The sequence below is a fragment of the Oncorhynchus masou genome, chromosome 12 (assembly GCF_036934945.1).
Source record: "Oncorhynchus masou masou isolate Uvic2021 chromosome 12, UVic_Omas_1.1, whole genome shotgun sequence".
NCBI classification, from domain to species: domain Eukaryota; kingdom Metazoa; phylum Chordata; class Actinopteri; order Salmoniformes; family Salmonidae; genus Oncorhynchus; species Oncorhynchus masou.
Genome location: NC_088223.1, coordinates 16,870,451 through 16,884,099, shown reverse-complemented (window position 1 = coordinate 16,884,099; position 13,649 = coordinate 16,870,451). Strand labels below are relative to the sequence as shown.

Here is a 13,649-nt window from a genome sequence, read left to right as displayed (position 1 = left end):
AATCACTTTGGCACTAATTTCGGAACCTTGGTGTAATTTTTCAAAACTCTACACACAAAACTCACAACCAATGATCAAAATGCTAATTTTTCAAAACTCTAACAACTTTTTTCCAATTGCTTGGATACAATACACATAAAGCTAATAATTTGTTCATTGAACTAAAATAACCTGTTTAAAATGACACAACATAACATCAATGTATTACCATTTCAAAATGCAATTCACACATTACATCTGAGTTGACTGTCTATTCACTTCATTACAATGATCTAACTATCAACTGATACAACTGATCAAAATGATAAGTAACTGTTGCGTTACTCTTAATGCATAGTTTTATGGAAACTGACAAACAATATTCCATGTTTAGATCATGAAAGTTTCAGGATAACGAGATCCATTGACACTAATTACCGTGGAATATGAACCAATTGGACTACATTATCTATGGATGTAATATTTCATCATCATTCTTTATCACTGTCTCTATGGTCCTATGTACTACTTTTCCAGACCATGTTTTCAGATTTGACATTTATTAGGTACAACTATCTAGTACTGGGTAGGACCCCCTTTTGCATCCACAACAACCTGAATTATTCACGGGGTTGTACGTTAAGAGATGCCCTTCTGCACACCACTGTTTTAAAGAGCTGTTATTTGAGAATTTGTGGCCTTTCTGTTAGCTTGAATGAGTCTGGACATTCTCCTCTGACCTCTCTCATTAACAAGTTGTTTTTGTCCACAGAACTGCCGATCACTGAATGTGTTTTGTTTATCGCACCAATCTCTGTAAACTCTAGAGACTGTAGTGCGTAGAAATGCCAGGAGGGCAGCTGTTTCTGAGATGCTGGAATCACCATGTGAAGCATCAACAATCATACCACGGTCAAAGTTGCTTATATTACGCATCTTGTCCATTCTAATGTTTGGTCGAACAACATCTACAGCTCTCTACTCTATATACTCTATATATTGAGTTGCAGGCAGCCACATGATTCGCTGTTTGAATGTAACCGTCTTTGATGAGCTAAATCAGGTCTCTAGAGCTGATGACATGACCTATGTCATTGTGTGGGATAATGTCAGGTTCCACCTTGCTCAAATGGTGCAAGCATGGTTTCAGGCCCATCCATAATTTACCACCCTGTACTTACCCCCAAACTCTCCTTTCCTTAACCCGACCTTAACCCAATTGAGGATTTGTTCTCCACATGGAAGTGGGAGGTATATGATAGGCACCCTCACGAACAAGATACTTCCCAAGATGTTTGGCTAATGAAAACATCCATTGTGATGTGGATGAGAACCTGTGGCCAAATCCACAAGACAGGGTTGAGGGAAATATAGAAGTACAGTAATCAATCTTTTGTTTTGCTTTTTACAGTAAGCCAGGTGAGGAACACTGCAGTAATGTTTTACAGTAAGCCAGGTGTGGAACACTGCAGTGATGTTTTACAGTAAGCCAGGTGTGGAACACTGCAGTGAGGTTTTACAGTAAGCCAGGTGTGGAACATTGCAGTGATGTTTTACAGTAAGCCAGGTGTGGAACACTGCAGTGATGTTTTACAGTAAGCCAGGTGTGGAACCATGCAGTGATGTTTTACAGTAAGCCAGGTGAGGAACACTGCAGTGATGTTTTACAGTAAGCCAGGAGTGGAACACTGCACTTGACCTTTAACTGTTTTTTATTTTTTTGTTGCTAATTATTTTTGCTTTGATTCAAATAAACCTGTTGTGATTTTATTGTATTTCATCAATAAATGTCATATTTTGTTCAATGATTCCACTGTGTCTGTAGTATTCTCTCTACTAGTTATTTTACAATGATGTATTTACGTATAGTTGCATAATGAAACATGTATCACATATTTTGTACTACAATATTTAATGATTGTACGAACAACGACACAGTGAAACTATCGGTGTGTGGATGATCTAAATGACTGTTCCTATGGTATTTCATGATAAATGAGTTATTTGAACCAATGATGCTGCAAGTGCAAGGTTTCTTTAAAGATATGAATGCACAATGCAATGTTCTGAACATTGGACAGCCTGTGTTACAAGTGACGACCGTCTAGAGTTTTGAAAAATGACCACAAGGTTCTGAAATTTGTGCCAAAGTGATTTTTAAAAACTGTTAAATGTGTCCCAACTGGCACCCTTTCCCCCATATAGTGCGCTAATTTCCCTTATATAGTGCACTACTTTTCCCTTATATAGTGCACTACTTTTCCCTTATATAGTGTACTAATTATTATTATTTGACCCTGCTGGTCATCTATGAACATTTGAACATCTTGGCCATGTTCTGTTATAATCTCCACCCGGCATAGCCAGAAGAGGACTGGCCACCCCTCATAGTCTTTCTAGGTAGTTTTTCCTAGCCACCGTGCTTCTACACCTGCATTGCTTGATGTTTGGGGTTTTAGGCTGTGTTTCTGTACAGCACTTTGGGATATCAGCTGATGTAAGAAGGTCTTTATAAATACATTTGATTTGATTTACTACTTTTCCCCTATATAGTGTACTACTTTTCCCTTATATAGTGTACTACTTTTCCCTTATATAGTGTACTACTTTTCCCCTATATAGTGCACTACTTTCCCTTATATAGTGCACTACTTTTCCCTTATATAGTGCACTACTTTTCCCTTATATAGTGTACTACCTTTCCCCTATATAGTGCACTACCTTTCCCCTATATAGTGCACTACTTTTCCCTTATATAGTGCACTACCTTTCCCCTATATCGTGCCCTACTTTCCCTTATATAGTGTACTACTTTTCCCCTATATAGTGCACTACCTTTCCCCTATATAGTGCACTACCTTTCCCCTATATAGTGCACTACCTTTCCCCTATATAGTGCACTACTTTTCCCTTATATAGTGCACTACCTTTCCCCTATATAGTGCACTACTTTTCCCTTATATAGTGTACTACTTTTCCCCTATATAGTGCACTACGTACTACCTTTCCCCTATATAGTGCACTACCTTTCCCCTATATAGTGCACTACTTTTCCCTTATATAGTGCAATACCTTTCCCCTATATCGTGCCCTACTTTTCCCTTATATAGTGCACTACTTTTCCCTTATATAGTGTACTACCTTTCCCCTATATCGTGCCCTACTTTCCCTTATATAGTGTACTACTTTTCCCTTATATAGTGCACTACTTTTCCCTTATATAGTGCACTACTTTTCCCTTATATAGTGCACTACTTTTCCCTTATATAGTGCACTACTTTTCCCCTATATAGTGCACTACTTTTCCCCTATATAGTGTACTACTTTTTGTACAAAGGTAGTAGACTATATAGGGAATAGGATGCCATTTGGGACGCTGACTAAGACTTTACTAGCTGTAATTCTATGGTGGCAGTACTTGTTTGACCATATTGTGACACAGTGGTCCAGATTGGAGCTGAAGGTCAAAGGTCATCAGTAGGGTTTGACCTCCTTGGTCATCTTGGATAGGGTTGGAAAATTCCAGTAACTTTCCCAAAGTCCCGGTTGGAAGATTTCTGGAATTGGGATGAAATAAGCAGAAAATCCGGAATCCTCCAACCCAGATTTCTATGGAAAACCTGGGAAATTCGGAAGGTTACCGGAATTTTGCAACCCTAATCTTAAGACTTGCTGCCATGGCTAAGACCTAAGCAGTGGGTGATTATTTTAATTGTTTGATGACTTCGTCTGCTAACCCATTTCATCTCATCAGAGTTATTCAGAGCTGCCTGCGTGGGATGGAGGGATCGGGCTTAGTGCTACTGACCTGTAGCGTTTATGAATAAGCTACTGTTTACCACTCTCTCAATGGACCTGGGATGAAGGGAGGAGGTTAGAGGGAAGGGAGGATGCAGGAGAGCAGGAATAGAAGAAGAGAAGGATTAGGGTAAGGCTGAATGCATAACCCTCCCTGTTATTCTCAAATAATAGAGGACATTTACATTCTGATGAATTGCCATTCAGGCTGATGATGTAAGCAACATCCTTCAGTGACTGTGGACACAATAGCCCTCAGAGTCGTGCTGAAGGAACGATGGACCCCATCAGTACCTGGGATCATTGTCCTTGTCTGGTCTCCTCTGGACAAGAATGAGATGACCCTCCAGAGAAAGAGAGAGAGCGAATAGAGAGAGAGGGAGCAAGAGTGTGAGAGAGAAGGTGTGTCAGATACAGATTGTGTAAACCCCTGATCTAGGGCTGGGGGAAATGGCAAAAATATCATATCACAGTATTTAGAAAAAATTTGACGGTATAACGGTATTTTATGTTTTTAAATAATAAAAGTTGTACATTTGCTTTATGGGTAGAGTGTGACCCCAGGGTGGAAAACATACATTCTAAATTATGTCAGTGGGTCTTTCTCCATTCTGATTGTTTTATACTTTTCAATTCAACTTCAACCCCAAATCATTTTCATTCATTTCTATATTTCCTACACTAATTTGAGATCATTTCCACACTGCCACGTAGGGCTGCACAATATGGGCAAACAATCTAGGCCTAATTCTTCTACCAACTGTTGCATTTGCTGTTTGACTTAGAATGAAATAGAACGATTTTTCTAATTCTATAGTTAAAATTAACTATTTTATGCTCAAACGAAATAAGAAAGGAAAGAAATTCCACATGTTCACTTTTAACAAGGCACACCTGTTAATTGAAATGCATTCCAGGTGACTACCTCATGAAGCTGGTTGAGAGAATGCCAAGAGTGTGCAAAGCTGTCATCAAGGCAAAGGGTGGCTACTTTGAAGAATCTCAAATATAAAATTGATTTTGATTTGTTTAACAGTTTTTTGGTTACTACATGATTCCATATGTGTTATTTCATAGTTTGATGTCTTCACTATTATTCTATAATGTAAAAAAACCTTGAATGAGTGGGGGTGTCCAAACTGGTACTGTAGGTCTACACCATTACTGGTATTATCAGGCTGTATAGCTAGTTATGTTTGCTAGTACATGTATTAGCTAGCTAGCGATTAGCATTAGTGATTAGCGGCTAACAAGATTTAGGCCCAACTTACTAAGAAAAGACAAACACGAGTGGATTTATATTAACAAGCAAAGTGAAAACAGCCTTGTTGTCATCAACATTGTTTCATGTGCTGCATTGACCATGCAGATTGAACCGCAGTGTCTCCATGTGCTGCATTGACCATGCAGATTGAACCGCAGTGTCTCCATGTCCTGCATTGACCATGCAGATTGAACAGAAGTGTCTCCATGTGCTGCATTGACCATGCAGATTGAACCGCAGTGTCTCCATGTCCTGCATTGACCATGCAGATTGAACAGAAGTGTCTCCATGTGCTGCATTGACCATGCAGATTGAACCGCAGTGTCTCCATGTCCTGCATTGACCATGCACATTGAACAGAAGTGTCTCCATGTGCTGCATTGACCACGCAGATTGAAGTGTCTCCATGTGCTGCATTGACCATGCAGATTGAACAGAAGTGTCTCCATGTGCTGCATTGACCATGCAGATTGAACAGAAGTGTCTCCATGTGCTGCATTGACCATGCAGATTGAAGTGTCTCCATGTGCTGCATTGACCATGCAGATTGAACAGAAGTGTCTCCATGTGCTGCATTGACCATGCAGATTGAAGGGTCTCCATGTGTTGCATTGACCATGCAGATTGAAGTGTCTCCATGTGCTGCATTGACCATGCAGATTTGAAGTGTCTCGTGCTCAAGGAACAACAAATGCGCTCCTTGAGTGACAGGGGTGGGGCTAGGTCTGTGTGGAAAGTGGCATGGGGAGAGAAAGAGAGAGAACGGAGAGAGATGACTCAAGTGGTGAAGTAAACTTTAAGAATGGATGTTACACACAGCGTATTACATTTAGCAAAACAAACATTCAAATACCGTTATAGAAGGTAAAGCTAAAACCCAAACGGGACCTTGCATCAATACTGGTATATCGTAAAATATTGTATACCTCCCAGGCCTACCCTGGTCATAAGCATTGTCTCATGACTGTGTTCTGTCTCTCTCTCTCTCTCGCTCTCTTTCCCCCTCTCTCTTTCTCTCTCCACTGTCCCTCTTTCTCCCTCTCTCTCCGTTTTTCCCTCTTTCTCCCTCTCCTATAGGTTTTCAGGGTTGACGGATGAGTAGATTGTAGAAGGACAGGGAGGGTTGGGGTTAACTGTCAGACACAGGTAAGATCACCACCTGTCCTCATCTTTATCCTACAGGTGTCATTATAAGTCCTTTGCTTTCTGTAAGTGTGTATTATATGTGTTTGTGTTTAGGCTATGAGAATGTGTGGGTGTGTCTTAAATGCATGTTTATTTGAATGCACTTTCCATGTTTAAAAGCATCTGTGTGTTTGTGTGTGTGTGAGAGTGATAACTATAGAGGATGTCTGATTGTATATAAACAAGCGTTTGTGTGGGTGTAATGTACTGAATGTGCCAGGAGTGTTAAGCCGGTATTGCCCCTGGCTACTACCACTATCTGACTGTAGCCTTGTGTTGCCCTTGGCTACTACCACTATCTGACTTGAGCCTTGTGTTGCCCCTGGCTACTACCATTATCTGACTGTAGCCTTGTGTTGCCCCTGGCTACTACCACTATCTGACTGTATCCTTGTGTTGCCCCCGGCTACTACCACCATCTGACTGTAGCCTTGTGTTGCCCCTGGCTACTACCACTATCTGACTCTATCCTTGTGTGCTCCTAGCTACCACCACTCTCTGACTCTATCCTTGTGTTGCCCCTGGCTACTACCACTATCTGACTGTAGCCTTGTGTTGCCCCTGGCTACTACCATTATCTGACTGTAGCCTTGTGTTGCCCCTGGCTACTACCACTATCTGACTGTATCCTTGTGTTGCCCCCGGCTACTACCACCATCTGACTGTAGCCTTGTGTTGCCCCTGGCTACTACCACTATCTGACTCTATCCTTGTGTGCTCCTAGCTACCACCACTCTCTGACTCTATCCTTGTGTTGCCCCTGGCTACTACCACTATCTGACTGTAGCCTTGTGTTGCCCCTGGCTACTACCGCTATCTGACTGTAGCCTTGTGTTGCCCCTGGCTACTACCACTATCTGACTGTAGCCTTGTGCTGCCCCTGGCTACTACCACTCTCTGACTCTATCCTTGTGTGCTCCTAGCTACTACCACTATCTGACTGTAGCCTTGTTTTTTCTCTGGCTACTACCACTATCTGACTGTAGCCATGTGTTGCCCCTGGCTACTACCACTATCTGACTTTATCCTTATTTTGCCCCTGGCTACTACCACTATCTGACTTTAGCCTTGTGTTGCCCCTGGCTACCACCACTATCTGACTTTATCCTTGTTTTTCCCCTGGCTACTACCACTATCTGACTGTGTCCTTGTGTTGCCCCTGGCTACTACCACTATCTGACTGTGTCCTTGTGTTGCCCCTGGCTACTACCACTATCTGACCGTAGCCTTGTGTTGCCCCTGGCTACTACCACTATCTGACTGTAGCCTTGTTTTCCCCCTGGCTACTACCACTATCTGACTGTGTCCTTGTGTTGCCCCTGGCTACTACCACTATCTGACTGTAGCCTTGTGTTGCCCCTGGCTACTACCGCTATCTGACTGTAGCCTTGTGTTGCCCCTGGCTACTACCACTATCTGACTGTAGCCTTGTGTTGCCCCTGGCTACTACCACTCTCTGACTCTATCCTTGTGTGCTCCTAGCTACCACCACTCTCTGACTGTAGCCTTGTTTTCTCTCTGGCTACTACCACTATCTGACTGTAGCCATGTGTTGCCCCTGGCTACTACCACTATCTGACTTTATCCTTGTTTTTTCCCTGGCTACTACCACTATCTGACTGTAGCCTTGTGTTGCCCCTGGCTACTACCACTATCTGACTGTGTCCTTGTGTTGCCTCTGGCTACTACCACTATCTGACTATAGCCTTGTGTTGCCCCTGGCTGCTACCACTATCTGACTGTAGCCTTGTGTTGCCCCTGGCTACTACCACTATCTGACTGTAGCCTTGTGTTGCCCCTGGCTACTACCACTATCTGACTGTAGCCTTGTTTTCCCCCTGGCTACTACCACTATCTGACTCTATCCTTGTGTGCTCCTAGCTACCACCACTCTCTGACTCTATCCTTGTGTTGCCCCTAGCTACTACCACTATCTGACTGTAGCCTTGTGTTGCCCCTGGCTACTACCACTATCTGACTGTAGCCTTGTGTTGCCCCTGGCTACTACCGCTATCTGACTGTAGCCTTGTGTTGCCCCTGGCTACTACCACTATCTGACTGTAGCCTTGTGTTGCCCCTGGCTACTACCACTCTCTGACTCTATCCTTGTGTGCTCCTAGCTACCACCACTCTCTGACTGTAGCCTTGTTTTCTCTCTGGCTACTACCACTATCTGACTGTAGCCATGTGTTGCCCCTGGCTACTACCACTCTCTGACTGTATCATTGTCTCTACAGTTCCACTCTGACAACCCAGTCACAACCATGATTACAGGTCGAGGAAGAGATCCCCTGTATCTGCTATTAACACTGGTACACTCTATGCCAGTCCAAACACCTGTTTATTGCTAATATAATGCTGATATAACATTGGTATAACGCTATTTGTGAGCACACCTTCTAATGTTTAGACATCGCTGTTCCTCTTGGTAGGCCGTCATTGTAAATAAGAATTTGTTCTTAATTCCTAATAATATATATGTTTTTATTGAGTGCATATATCAGACACCATCTTTTGGAGATCTACCGCAGTGATAGAGAGTACTGCACTTTGAGAACTGAGAGAGAGAGGAAGAGAGAATCCAGAGTAGATTCTGTAATCCTGTGTTTTTGCAGTAGGATTAAAATCCTGCTCAGATTTGCTATGGATGAAGTTGGGGCTGACTGGGAATAGGGAGGGGGTGGGGCTTACTGGGAAGAGGGAGGGATATGGGTGGTGAAGGGGGGCGGAGTGGATTAGGGACTGCAGATCATATCCTCTTAATCTACAGCTGTGTGAGAGGGGGAGGGGCATTGGGAGAGAAGGGGAAGGGCTTACAGGAGGACCACCTAATTGTGTAGAATGTAGATGGACTGAACATGTCCCCTAGACACAGATCTAAGATCAGTTTGTGTCAGTATCAGTCACCTGTAGAAAGGGAGAGGAGTTTCGAAGGGTAACCGAAAGAGTCCGGAAAAATGTTAATGATTGCATGTGAACTCAAACAAACCCTCAACAGCAGGAGGGGATTTGGTGTAAGGAGGGGCTAGGAGGGTGTGTGTTTGTTTGTGTGTGTGTGTGTGTGTGTGGTGGGGGTGAGGTATTAAAGGGAGTGTTGAGGGAGGGGATTGAGAACAACTGAATCTGTGTCCACATCTGTGTGAGCAAGCTATCTGCCTCCATCTCTCTCGATCTCTCTCTGTCCTTAGTGTCTCTCTCCTCTTTATTTCATTCTAGTTCTATTTCTTTCATCTCCTATCTCTGTCTTTCATCTCCTATCTCTGTTTTTATCTTCTCTCTGTTTTTCATCTCCTATCTCTGTTTTTCATCTTCTATCTCTGTTTTTCATCTCCTATCTCTGTTTTCACCTTCTATCTCTGTTAAATTGCTTTTCTATCGTTTCTCTCAGTCTTTCTCTTTCTCAGTCCTTAATCTCTTCTGCATCTTTCTTTATCTCCCTCCCTTCCTTTTCTTTGAGGGTAGAGACTGTTGATAATTGTGTAGTAGACTGAAGGGTAGAGACTGTTGATAATTGTGTAGTAGACTGAAGGGTAGAGACTGTTGATAATTGTGTAGTAGACTGAAGGGTAGAGACTGTTGATAATTGTGTAGTAGACTGAAGGGTAGAGACTGTTGATAATTGTGTAGTAGACTGAAGGGTAGAGACTGTTGATCATTGTGTAGTAGACTGAAGGGTAGAGACTGTTGATCATTGTGTAGTAGACTGAAGGGTAGAGACTGTTGATCATTGTGTAGTAGACTGAAGGGTAGAGACTGTTGATCATTGTGCAGTAGACTGAAGGGTAGAGACTGTTGACATTGTGTAGTAGACTGAAGGGTAGAGACTGTTGATCATTGTGTAGTAGACTGAAGGGTAGAGACTGTTGATCATTGTGTAGTAGACTGAAGGGTAGAGACTGTTGACATTGTGTAGTAGACTGAAGGGTAGAGATTGTTGATCATTGTGTAGTAGACTGAAGGGTAGAGATTGTTGATCATTGTGCAGTAGACTGAAGGTTAAGGGCAGAGGAGACAGTTTTAGACCAACTATCATTTAGTGGTGGTGGTTGACTTGTGGTTAGGTTAGCATAGCTGTGGTCGAGGAGCGGTCGAAGAGCGTTCATGGTCCTGGCTATGGAGGACGCCTGTCCCAACGGGGTGGAGGTAGCAGTGGAGTCCCCTCCGGATGCAGCCGGGACGGGAGAGCAAGGCGAGACAGGAGATGGGTCGGCCGGGGAGGGGGCGGCCGGGGAGGGGGCGGCTGCTGAGCCCACAGAGGGAGCCGACACATCCGGAGGTGAGATTCTCAGTTGCAGATATTGATACTGTGGAAGAATGTTGTTACCAGATAGATATAGTTTAGCTGTGAGGGGTGATATATGTGGTTGCCAGATAGGTATAGTTTAGCTGTGAGGGGTGATATATGTGGTTGCCAGATATATATAGTTTAGCTGTGAGGGGTGATATATGTGGTTGCCAGATAGGTTTAGTTTAGCTGTGAGGGAGGATATATGTGGTTGCCAGATAGGTATAGTTTAGCTGTGAGGGGTGATATATGTGGTTGCCAGATAGGTATAGTTTAGCTGTGAGGGGTGATATATGTGGTCGCCAGATAGGTATAGTTTAGCTGTGAGGGGTGATATATGTGGTTGCCAGATAGATATAGTTTAGCTGTGAGGGGTGATATATGTGGTTGCCAGATAGATATAGTTTAGCTGTGGGGGGTGATATATGTGGTTGCCAGATAGATATAGTTTAGCTGTGAGGGGTGATATATGTGGTTGCCAGATAGATATAGTTGAGCTGTGAGGGGTGATATTTGTGGTTGCCAGATAGATATAGTTGAGCTGTGAGGGGTGATATTTGTGGTTGCCAGATAGGTTTAGTTTAGCTGTGAGGGGTGATATATGTGGTCGCCAGATAGGTATAGTTTAGCTGTGAGGGGTGATATATGTGGTTGCCAGATAGATAGAGTTTAGCTGTGAGGGGTGATATATGTGGTTGCCAGATAGATATAGTTTAGCTGTGGGGGGTGATATATGTGGTTGCCAGATAGATATAGTTTAGCTGTGAGGGGTGATATATGTGGTTGCCAGATAGATATAGTTGAGCTGTGAGGGGTGATATTTGTGGTTGCCAGATAGATATAGTTGAGCTGTGAGGGGTGATATTTGTGGTTGCCAGATAGATATAGTTGAGCTGTGAGGGGTGATATTTGTGGTTGCCAGATAGTTATAGTTTACCTGTGAGGGGGGATATTTGTGGTTGCCAGATAGATATGGTTTAGCTGTGAGGGGTGATATATGTGGTTGCCAGATAGGTATAGTTTAGCTATGAGGGGTGATATTTGTGGTTGCCAGATAGATATAGTTTAGCTCTGAGGGGTGATATTTGTGGTTGCCAGATAGATATAGTTTAGCTCTGAGGGGTGATATTTGTGGTTGCCAGATAGATATAGTTTAGCTCTGAGGGGTGATATTTGTGGTTGCCAGCCATTCATTACTCTCCAGGGGAAAGATACTTTTGAACTATTTCTAATCCAAAGGTGTTTACAGTTGTCCCCTTATTAAAATGACATGACTTACACAAGGCCTGTAACATAAATACATAAACATATATTTTTTGTGTGTGTACATGTGTGTGTATGATTTCCAGGCAACACTGTCGTCTTGTCACTTTCTTAGTCAGCTGTTTCTGTGGCACACACCTCCCGGTGATCACCTAGGATTATGACCCTCTCTCACCATGTGTGTGTGTGTGTGTGTGTGTGTGTGTGTGTGTGTGTGTGTGTGTGTGTGTGTGTGTACACTCTTTTTCATATGCTTGATGCAATGAAAAGTTATGCGCGTGTATGCATGTGTATGCGTGTGTGTGTATCTGCGTGTGTTTTAATAATACCTCTTGAGATCATGCCATGGTTCTGGTCTAATTCATACTCCCCATGAATTACAATGACATTCAGGCAGAGATCCATTTATATAAAGCCTGGATATTACTATATTATTATACACACAGTGCATTTGGAAGGTATTTAGACCCCTTGACTTTTTCCACTTTTTGTTATGTTACAGCCTTAATTCTAAAATTGATTCAATATGTTTTTCCCCTTATCAATCTACACACAATACCCCATAATGACAAAGAGAAAAACTGGTTTTTAGACATTTTTGCAAATGTACACTACCGTTCAAACGGTGGGGTCACTTAGAAATGTCCTTGTTTTTGAAAGAAAACATTTTTGAAAATAACATCAAATTGATCAGAAATACAGTGTAGACATTGTAAATGTTGTAAATGACTATTGTAGCTGGAAACAGCTGATTATTAATGGAATATCTACATAGGCGTACAGAGGCCCATTATCAGAAACCATCACTCCTGTGTTCCAATGGCACGTTGTGTTAGCTAATCCAAGTTTATCATTCTAAAAGGCTAATTGATCATTAGAAAAACCCTTTTGCAATTATGTTAGCACAGCTGAAAACTGTTGTTTTGATTAAAGAAGCAATAAAACTGTCCTTCTTTAAACTAGTTGAGTGTCTGGAGCATCAGCATTTGTGGGTTTGATTACAGGCTCAAAATGTCCAGAAACAAATAACTTTCTTCTGAAACTCATCCGTCTGTTCTTGTTCTGAGAAATGAAGGCTATTCCATGCGAGAAATTGCCAAGAAACTGAAGATCTAGTACAATGCTGTGTACTACTCCCTTCACAGTACAGCGCAAACTGGCTCTAACCAGAATAGAAAGAGTGGGAGGCCCCGGTGCACAACTGAGCAAGAGGACAAGTACATTAGAGAGTCTATTTTGAGAAACAGCCGCCTCACAAGTCCTCAACTGGCAGCTTCATTAAATAGTACCCGCTAAACACCAGTCTCAACGTAAACAGTGAAGAGGTGACTCCGGGAGTTGCATAGAAAATGCCATATCTCAGACTGGCCAATAAAAATAAAATATTAAGATGGGCAAAGGAACACAGTCACTGGACAGAGGAAGATTGGAAAAAGTGTTATGGACAGACAAATCGTAGGTTTTAGGTGTTTGGATTACAAAGAAGAACATTTGTGAGACGCAGAAAAAATGAAAAGATGCTGGAGGAGTGATGACGCCATCTGTCAAGCATGGTGGAGGCAATGTGATGGTCTGGGGGTGCTTGGTGGTGGTAAAGTGGGAGATTTGTACAAGGTAAAAGGGATCTTGAATGAAGGCTATCATGTTTTACGCCATGCCATACCCTGTTTACGGCGCTTAATTGGAGCCAATTTCTTCCTATAACAGGACAATGACCCAAATTATAGCTTCAAACTATGCAATAGCTTTTTAGGGAAGAAGCAGTCAGTGTGTATTCTGTCTATAAGGGAGTGGCCTGCACAGTCATCGGATCTCAACCCTATTGAGCTGTTGTGGGAGCAGCTTGACCGTATGAAATGCCCATCAAGAACATCC

General features: G+C 42.6%; 1 protein-coding gene across 2 annotated transcripts in view; it reads left to right on the top strand.

The window, feature by feature from the left end:
* The window catches only part of LOC135549595 (protein PALS2-like), a 50,003-nt gene that overhangs the window by 12,905 nt on the left and 23,449 nt on the right, over positions 1–13,649 (top strand). For both annotated transcript variants that reach the window (XM_064979703.1, XM_064979702.1), the window contains exon 2: positions 6,119–6,187. The gene's annotated coding sequence lies outside the window, so the exon portion shown is untranslated. The remainder of the gene's footprint in view (positions 1–6,118; positions 6,188–13,649) is intronic.